The sequence below is a fragment of the Amblyomma americanum genome, chromosome 2 (genome assembly GCF_052857255.1).
Source record: "Amblyomma americanum isolate KBUSLIRL-KWMA chromosome 2, ASM5285725v1, whole genome shotgun sequence".
In the NCBI taxonomy this organism is placed as follows: Eukaryota; Metazoa; Arthropoda; class Arachnida; order Ixodida; family Ixodidae; genus Amblyomma; species Amblyomma americanum.
Genome location: NC_135498.1, coordinates 162366860 through 162377403, shown reverse-complemented (window position 1 = coordinate 162377403; position 10544 = coordinate 162366860).

Here is a 10544-nt window from a genome sequence, read left to right as displayed (position 1 = left end):
AGAAGCGCTGCAACCCGCGTGTTTTTAAGCTCGCGCGCGGAGGCGTGGCAATGCTATTCCTTATTTGATCTTCAAATTACGGGCGCAAAACTGCGGTGAATTGGTTCACGTCTGCCTGGTAGGTTTTCAATGGCTTGTGCCCGTTGTAGTATCGGCGTACGTAACAGGCTTCATTCAGGGTATTCGATGTGCTTGGTTAATAGCAGGTGTAAAAATAAATGCTGTATAATCACCTGTTGCAATCCGTGTGTAGGAAGCATTGAATGTGCATTTTATGCTGATGAGATTCACAACCGCTGATGTGAGCCAATGAAAATATGGGGCACAATTTTTCGAAGTCTTCTGTTCCAACGTAAAAGCTATGCCATGCATATTGACAGCAGGTATTTAGTGCAGATAGAGATTTCTCCAAGGATAACAGGTTTTTGTTTCAATTTTTATGGAACCATTTAGAATTTGTCACGCGTATTTACTCAAATCACGAAGCCGGCGCGACGGCAGAGTGTTTATTGCGATTTTCTGCTGACCTGAAAGACGCAGGTTTGATTCCGGCATTGGCGATTGCATTTTGATGGAGGCCAAACTCTAGAGGCCCGTGTAATGTGCGATTTCAGTGCACGGTAAAGAAGCCCAGGTCATCGAAGTTCTCCGCAACCCTTCACTAGAGCCTCCCTCATAGCCTGAGTCGCCTTGGGTCTCTGAACCCCACAAAGCCAAACCAAATCAATCAAGATTATCTTTCTAGAATAGGATAGCAGAGATATGTTTTGCTTTCTAAAGCACGCGTGCAGAGATGGAGTAGAATTTTTTCTACCCTTATATTATTTTTTCCTTTACGATATAAAGATCAAAATGCCTGGTTGACTGAGTACAGACAGGAGGTTGCAGGAATGCTTCTGAGGGAACTATCCGGACCATTGCTTTGGAGATTTATTCGTATAATGTGGTGCTTTATTCTGGTGCCTAATTGCATATTTTTGAGCCTGGATAGATTAGAAATAAACCAAATTTGTAAGTATATTGATCGTGATGTCATTTTTGAAGACAACATAGTAGCCTTTCCAACGGTTGTAGACTGTCTATAGAATTCTATAGGCAATGTTCCCTCAAAGTTCAGTAGACAGAGGTCTATAGACTGGCTATAAATGAAGGCCATAGCATTCCCAGGCCATAAATCTATGGAATGTATATAGGTAGCCTATAAACAGAAATCTACAGGAAGTGTATGGCCATAAGTCTATAGATTGTCTATAAACTTATTGTTGTCCTTTGTTGAAGAAATGCCCCGGTTTTTGTGCAGATTTAGTGCGAGTGGAACATATTTGAAGCATTTTATTTCAGTCTTTGTCCTGTGATACAGGACCCACCTGTATAATACAAGGCTAGCCTGCTTGACAAAGGGCTATCTTGTATAATACAGAGCTGTCCTGTATAATACAGGGCTGTCCTGTTTAATACAGGGCTATCGTGTATACTTCAGGGATATCCTGTCTCATACAGAATGCTCCGGTAATCTGGTATCGCAAATCCTGTACAAAAACCCGGCATGCGTTTCCGGTTTAAAATTCGTATCGGATTTTCCAATAAGGCAGCCAGAGGCTGCTGCATCTAATTTCTCCTACGGGTACTCTGAGACTGGTCTCGTCTAAGGGAACTATAGCAATGTGGAGATGGTGATCGAGCGAAGTGGCGCTGTACTGAGTCCGCTTGCGAGATGTAATGCCCTACCTCCTGCGGTCGTTCTCCACATGTCGAACGGGGACAGCCGGTGGGGAATCTCGAGGCCCATCTCCTTGTATGGGCAACGGTGCCAAACATTTCCAGCCTCACCACAGTGGTAGCACAGCGGCTGATTGTCTGGTGCTCTCCAGATATCTGTTCTGCGTTGTTCTAGGTGCTGTGGATAATTCAGCTGGAGGGAGTGACTTCGTTTAGCGGCGGAGGCAGGTCCGCCGTAACGTGGGTTCGGCTGGGACTAAGCGAAACGACGTGTGACGGCGGCGTAGCGTAGACTAGGGTGCTGTGGTTTCACAGGGCATGGGAAAGGTAGTGGTGTGCTTGTACTTAAAGCTTGTTGCACCTCCTCGTGAATAACGTCAGCAAGTGTGGCGACCTGAAGCTGGAACTCAAGGCGGATTCACTCTGGCGAGTCGCAAACGTGGCGCGACTTATTTCGGGCAATTAGTTACGGTTTCCAAAGCACAAGAAAATCGAGGGGGGGGGGTCGTAGCAAATCGATTGAAACCTGTTGAGCGACCTTCGCGACTAGGAAGTGTGAACCCGCCTTCAGACTGCACATTTATAGACGTAGCCAGCTACCTCTATCATACAGCAATTGTTGTCACAGTGATTGATGCTAACTATACAGATATCACCAGAGCCACCTTCAAGATCTGCGTCGTGACGAAAGCCGTGGAGACGCCGAACACTCTCACCAACAAAGGAGGTAAGAGACGGCAGACATCTTTTTAAATACTTCGGGATAAGCAACTGCCTGGATTACAACAGCAGGCGTTACAAAATACAGCAGGGTATGCTGAGTCAAATCGAGCCTGCATAGGGGCACATTGCATCACATGGGCACAAGACACACAGCCCTTACGGAACAAAATAGCCTACGCAATCGCTCATCAACTACCGGCCGAGCAGATGGCGGGGAACGGGCATCCACTAGGGTCTTAGAGACGTAAGGTGCCATCCTATAGTGTCTCTGAGGAGGCTGCCAACGCTGCTAAACGCCTTCTTCAAAGATTAGGAAGGAGCAGTCTGTTCGTTAGAGATAATTACAAACCAACAGATTTCCAAAGTTCTTTATTTTACACAATACTCGCCCACAGAGTACCAGGACACCTCGCCAGTCGCAGCGATCGAACAGTTTTATCGCATAACATTGGGCCGCCGACACATAACGACATTCTCTCACGCAATAGAAACCAGAACGGAGCAGTGCGGGCAGGTGTCTGGGGATCATCCCGTTACAAAATTTTCTTTAGACAGTTCATAGACTCTCTATAGACTTTAGTCTATGAAGTTTATATACTTTCCATAGGCAAATCCTAGAGACTAGTCTATAGCCAAACTATAGATTTGTGGCCACACACTTTAATTGAATTGTCTATTCGGAGACTACAAACAAACGTGTATTGAAAGTTTAATAGACAAAGGTCTATTAACCGTCTATAGACAATCTATAGACTTATGGCCATACACTTCCTGTAGATTTCTGTTTATAGGCTACCTATATACATTCCATAGATTTATGGCCTGGGAATGCTATGGCCTTCATTTATAGCCAGTCTATAGACCTCTGTCTACTGAACTTTGAGGGAACATTGCCTATAGACTTCTAGACAGTCTACAACCGTTGGAACGGTTACAATGTTGTCTTCAAAAATGACATGAAGATCAATATACTTACAAATTTAGTTTATTTCTAATCTATCCAGGTTCAAAATATGCAATACAAGCACCAGAGTAAAGCACCACATTATACAAATAAATTTCGAAAGCAACGGTCCGGATAGTTCCCTCAAAAGCATTCCTGCAACCTGCTGTCTGCACACAGTCAACCAGGCATTTTCATCTCTATATCGCAAAAGAAAAAATATTATAATGGTAGAAAAAAATTCTACTCTATCTCTGCACGCGTGCTTTAGAAAGCAAAACCCGTGAAACACAACATTTATCGAAGACAGAGGTTGCCGCCTATTTCGACGAGCTTGGAGAGTGTACAAGACAGTGCTCTTTGGCTACCACGTCATACATCGACGATGCAACGGCTACAGCCGTTCCGAGCGACGTAAACCCGCACCTCTTGGCCAGTTAGAAATGCTAAGTGGAGAACCTCATCTCTTCCTTCCGCGACTGTTTTGCTTCAACTTCCAAGGTGCGACAGACGCCGCTTACCAAGCACCGAATTGCCGTTGCTGCCGACAAAAGACCACTATGCCAGCTCCATTATCGGGTGCATTCAGAAGAACGTGGCGCCATCGCCGCCAAGTTACACAAATGCTCCAGGACGACGTCATACAACTGCCCACGAGCCCCTGGGTATCGCCTGTTGTCTTCGTCACGAATGAAGATCGCAACCTCAGGTTCTGCGCGGATTACAGACGCCTCATTAACGTCACGAAAAAGGATGTGTACCCTCTACCACGCATTGGTGACAACCTTGTCCACCTGCGCCATGCCAACTAATTATCGTCCCTTGAACTCCGCAGTGGGTATTTTCAAATAGAGGTCGACGAACGCGAACGAGAGAAGAATGTCTTTATTACTCCTGAAGATTATATGCGTTAGGAGTAATAAAGGCTTCTTCTTCTGTGGCCTGGACCAGGAAAGAGCCTTCACGGATCTCATGTCCCGTCTCCAATGTGCGCCTGTACTTGGCCACTTCGATGGAGAGGCCGACACGGAAATGTACGCTGATGCCCGTAACGTTAGTCTCGGTGCGTTCTTTGTTCAGCAGTTGGATGGTCTAGACCGCGTGGTTGCATTCGCCAGTCGCACTTTATCCCGTTCCGAAGTCAAATATTCCACCACTGAAAAGGAATGCCTTTGTGTGCTGTGCGCAGTTACGAAATTTTGACCGTACTTGTATAGTCGCCCGTTTCGGGTCGTGACCGATCACAATTCACTTTGTTGGCTGGCAAACCTGAAAGATCCCTTGGGGCGGCTTGCTTGATGGAGGTGATTTACACCAGAGCAGGGAGGTGATTTACACACCCGGTGACCAAGTCTGGGTGTGGAGTCCGATCCGTTTGCGAGGGCGCTCTGAGAAGCTTCTTCGCCGTTACTTTGGTCCATGCCAGGTGTTAGGCCGCCTCAGCGCGGTGACTTACGAGGTGCTCCCTCAAGGAACTGTCCGGTCGTCTCGACAACCGATGTCCGAAGTAGTCCACGTGGCGCGAATGAAGCCGTATTACACCCCTTAGCTCCTTTCCACAAAGACACTCGTGGCGCTAACTTTCCGCCCTATATATGTTTTTTCCCCTTGAGTGCGGCATCGAGTCGATACCTCTTTGAAGGAACGGGGACAATGCTACACTGCTGACATTCTGCCGGCGCCACCTGGCAGCCGAACCTGTCTCCCAGCGCATGGCCGAACGTTTTCTTTCTCTCGATTGAGCGCGGCTGTACGCTAAGCCTCGCCCCAGTAAACGGCTGTGCTTCCCACTTCCTGCTACCTTTGTCGGTGACAATATAAAGGCGTCAGGGCAGGATATTTTCAAAAGACATTCTGATTTTATTCATGCGAGAAAATATTCTTGAGAATTTAATGAATGAGTTTTATATTGGCTGAAAAAATGCGAAAGTCAGACTCTTAGTGGACTTGTCTTTGTCAGGTCAAGTGCGGTCATCATTGGGAAAAAACGCCAAGGTGCCCGTGTGCTGTGCGATGTCAATGTATGTTACAGATCCCCAGGTGGTCGAAATAATTAAGAGCCTCCCACTACGGCATCTCTTCCTTCCTCTCTTCTTTCACTCTCCCATTTATTCCTTCCCTTACTGCGCGGTTCAGATGTCCAGAGATATATGAGACAGATACTGCGCCATTTCATTTCCTCAAACACCAACTATTGTTAATTATCAGGCCCTTAGTGGAAAGTGCATATTATGACACTTGGTCGGAATACATTTCTTTGGAGCCAGGTTCGATTCATTATCCTCTGTGAAAAAGCATTTTTCTCTTTTACCTGTTGAAGGAAAGAGCGCTGCTTGACCTTTAGAAACAGTTCGAAAAATGAAAAACTAAAATGCGTTCATAAAGGCGTTATCTGCGAGCAATGGACGCCTGCTTCTTATAATTTCATCCCCTCTTAATAATTAATTTGTTCTATGGTCAGGAGGAATAGGCGAAGTACAAGAGTGTAGTCGTGCTCAGCGATCAATCAGTGTCACTCCATGAATGTATGTAGGGGTAGGTAGTGATATTGGTGCTGGATACTCATGTACAGGTTTTGTTTAAATTTTTTCCTTCTCCCTAAGCTAGTTTAGCTACTATTTGATGCACAAAGAATGGAATGCTCCAAGGAAAGACTTCAGCGAGTTTTGTCAAGAACCGCTGCTTAGTAGCCTGTTTGCAATTATTATTCAAGTATATTTCATTTTTTAAGAGGGAACCCCTACTGCATGAAACCAAATTTCAACAGCATGAACATTTTGCTGCTGATGTTTTGCCTTTCCCCAGCACAGACTTTGTAGAGGGGTTCCCCAAGAGAACAATTAAACGCTAAAGGTGATTTTGAAGCAAGGACCAGAAGATTAACTGCTGCTTGAGCACAAAGGATTGAACGCTGGAATGAAAAACTTCAGCGAGCTTTTTCAAGAAGCGCCGTTAAGTGGCCTGTATACAAATGACATTAAAGTAGAAATGAATTTTAAAGAGGGATCCCCTTCTGCGTGAAACCAAAATTCGAAATGAACATTTTGCTGCTCATCTGCCTTTCCACAAGCACAAACTTCGTAGAGGGATGTCGCATGTGACCAATTAAACGCTGAGGGAGATTTTGAAACAAGGACGGGCATTGTGTCGCTCTGCAGACTGTGTCGCTCTGCAGAAGTTTTTACGAGGTTACGTAAAAACTCTCCAGCTAATCCATCAGAGATTTTTGTACGATCTACTGGAAAAATTGTGGACAAGTGGGTGGTATATCAGGCTATGTGGGTCATAGGGATACTCTGGTTCAGCAACGCTTATGTCATGCCGGAATAGATAATACGTACACTTAGCATGTTTACTAAACAATTCTACCACACGGCAACCACAAAATGCACAAAAATATAGAACATACTACGTGGGTCGTGGTCATAGGAGAGATGGTAAGGGACTGTGTTAGAGCATCTTCACCCACTGAAAGATGTTCGCAGAACGTATTGCTCACAAGTACGATCATGTAACTTTCGATGATCAGTCCAGCATTTTAGTATGTGTTTCATATCCCGAGCAGTGTATCAAGGTTTGCGACAGTTTCTTAGAAAATCTCCACATAGTTCTACGGATACCTTTCAGATGTGACAGCAATATATGCCTTAACGGCTGCAAAGTGTGTCACCGGTCGTAATATTCGCCCATTGGCTCGAGGGAATTGATGGGATAAGAAAGAATGATTCTCTTTGGCTGGAGGGAAGTGATGACTTAACAACACATGATTCCCTTTGGCTGGAGGGATGTGGTGTCACCAGACTAGTAGCGGTGTGACTTCTCGTAAATGATAATGATGTTTATGCCTCTTCCTTTGCAACGTGCGGTCGACAAAATTTGGAATCATCCGAAATGTGCAAGAAAAAAATTAAAATAAAAGGCAAAGCTCTAGATCGGCCAATTTAGCGGCCCTGAGGCGTGTTCGCTTCCTCTCGGGTACGCCACCAGTGTTCCAGCCCTCAATGACTTCTGCCTTCCAGTGGGGGTGCTCATTTTCCCCACGTAAAGACATCGCTATCGCGAGCTCATCACAGACCGGCATGGCGTCGGTAGCGTCAGTGATGCTTGCATTGCCTCTGCAAGTCGTGTTGGACTTTCGGAGGGGAGGGGACACAGGTGGGGGTAATTCAGCGCGATGTGTCGTAAGGACTCCTCGGCCATGTGACAGGATTGACAGGTTGTGTCGAGACCAGCAGTGGAGTTTGCGCGCAAGGCTTGTTCGCAGTACTCCACTGCGGGCCTCCCATAGGAGCCCACTGCCCCGGGAGATGTCATATAACACCTCCCTTTTGATTTTGGCCTTGTGCGTGCAGCACAGTGCCGGTTTCTCTCTGGCTGACCGCTGTCATGTCTGTAGTTCCACGCCTGCGAACTGGTCTCGACCCTTTGGTCGCTTGTTAGCCCGAGATGTCGCTGAGAGGCGGATGGCCTCCACACCATATCGGTCCGCGAGGTTTTTGATGCGGTCGACCCATTTCGTGTTCAAGCAGTGGCAGTGGACGTACTTGAAAACCCTCCTGGGCCAGCGTCGTTCTGGCATTTGGGAGAGGCATCTCTCGTACACGAGCTTCGCGACCGCTGTGACTGTTTCACTGGTTGTTGGCGCTACCTGTAAGGATGATGCATGTTCCTCCTCGGCTGTTTATTTATTTATTTATTTATTTTAACTTAGGGCTTACAGAAGCATTGTAGAGGGGCAGAAATACAAGGAACACTATGCAATTTGGGGTCCGTGAATGCAGTTTACATGCCATAATAGCTTCCAAATACAGAAAGCCAGCGGGCCCTTCATGCTCTTCGCCACTGGATGCATTTTGTAGCTTGGCAGATTCCGGTGGTGATATGATGTCCTGGTAGCGGACGTAGTGCCAGAATTTTTTCAAGCATCTCTCCCTGCAGTTTCGTATTTGCTGTCGGAATAATTTTGGTACCAGCACGGCTATGTTGTTTTTGCTAGTTCGTACTCCGTCCATGGCCTGCAGGCTACCATTCACCTGCTTCCCCCTGCAAAGCATAACGGTGCTTCCTCGAGGACTGTTTACGTACCGGCAAGGCCTGGGCATCCACTTTATCCCTTACTCCACCAGGCTTTCCTTGGTCGGTCAGGGAGGCATCAACGGGTCTCTTTTTTTGCTGATCGGGAAAAGTCGAAGCACCGAGATATTAAGTCACTGGTATATCTATCTCAATTTGTGCTATTCTTTGGAAGCTTTGCTGTTTAATAATACGATGTTGATGACAATACATACGTGGCATAAAAACACAAGATCGAAAATACAGCAGTAACATGAGGCAAAATCCTTGCCTACAACATAGAAAAATATATTGCCTGAATAAAACGAAATCGAATTGCGGAAACGCTGAGATTTGGCAAGTTCCAGGGGAACAGAATGGAAAAACATGCAGGAACAAGTGCTTCTTTAAATATAACTTTTTCTTGCAACGCTAACCTGTGAAAGCTAATCATGCCCAAATTTATATGTGCTAATATACTCACCTGCCCCGGCGCAGTGGCTGAGTGGTTAGAGCTCTCGGCTGCTGATCTCAGAGACCTAGGTTGAGACCCAGGCCTTGCCGCCGCATTTCGATGGAGACGAAACGCAATGCGCCCGGGTACTGTTCAAAGTGAACGTACGTTATATAAACAGAGGGGGACAAATTATTCGAAGCCTTCCTTTATGGCGTTCCTCATAGCCCGAGTCGCTTTGGGACGGCAAACCAAATTAACCAAACCGAAGCACACTAATCGAGGCCTTCACACGGAGGAGGGTGTGAATTATCAAGAAAGGAAATATCAGGCGGTTCCTAAAAACTGATCTAACTTTAAATGTTCAGAAAAAGACTCGACATCTCTTTTTTGGGGATTAAATTCACAACCGCAGTGACATTGACAAAGTCGTATCCACTGAGACGGTTACTAGGGCTCCTTTATGTGCAATCTATATTCTATTCAGTAATAAAATTGAGATGACGAATGCATAGAATGTTCGTAGCAATACATTTAGCAAGGATGTGACAGAAGGTTTCGTCACAGGAAGAGAGTATACCAGAGGATTTGAGTAAAGATATGAGAGGACGGGTTCCCTTTACGCTTCTGTGTAAATATGGCATTTAACTTTTTATTGCTACGCAAAATAACGTTGTTTCCTCTGTATACAAAGGTTTGTTAGAAAAACAAGAAAAGTAAAAAGGCTACCTTCACATGTTTTCGTCTTGTGCCGGGGACATTTGCGTGTAATAAATTGGTGTCTCTAATATCATACCTTTGTATTATAGCGGGAGCGGTACAGATAACTTAAATAAGGATAGGGCTCAGTATTAACTTGGCAGAGCTTATTTACTGGGTGTAGGGAAGTTAATTTTTAAACGGAGCTGGTCTTGTCCATAATTTTGATTTAATTACTATTCGACTTCTCCCAGAGCAGCGATACGCTAAAGAAAAAAAATTGCGAATATCAGACGTCTAATGTGCAAAAAAGGGAGCAGTCTGCTGCTGGGAGAAGAAAGATCGATGGCTGTTGTGCTTCAAATTTACTTAGAAAAGCCGGTATTATTGAGCAGCTACGGGTAAAGTTTTATGTGAACAGTCGACTGTTGCTCTTAATTCAAATGAAATGTCTTTTGCCTGTAATCAACCAGAATGTTTAAAAAATACCAATATATACAGAATACTCATTAAAGATGTAACAGGACGGCACAGCTCCAGTGGTCTTCTGCATATCTTTCCCTTTAGTATATCGATTACGGCTCTAAACGTATAGTATCCAAAGCTTTCTTGAAAAAAATTTCTTCGGGAAACCAACATCCTCGTCAATAGCCACCCCTGCTGTGTATTCAAGAAGGGTGATGACTGTAAAAGAAGCGGTAAATCCCTAGTTTCTAGATGCAACATACTGCGAATAAATACTAATAAAGGGAGATTTTTACTGCATCCAGAATGAAGACATGTGGAGTTTCTGAAGTGTGCAGACTGTGAGTATGTCATGCACATTTTGTTTAATTGGAGCGGTTACTAGCGAAACTCTGTGGTTTACAATGTCAGCATTATTTACATGCAAATATTGTATGATTAAATACACAGCAGGTAGCGCAGGCTAATGTTGAGCTTTCATTAGAATGT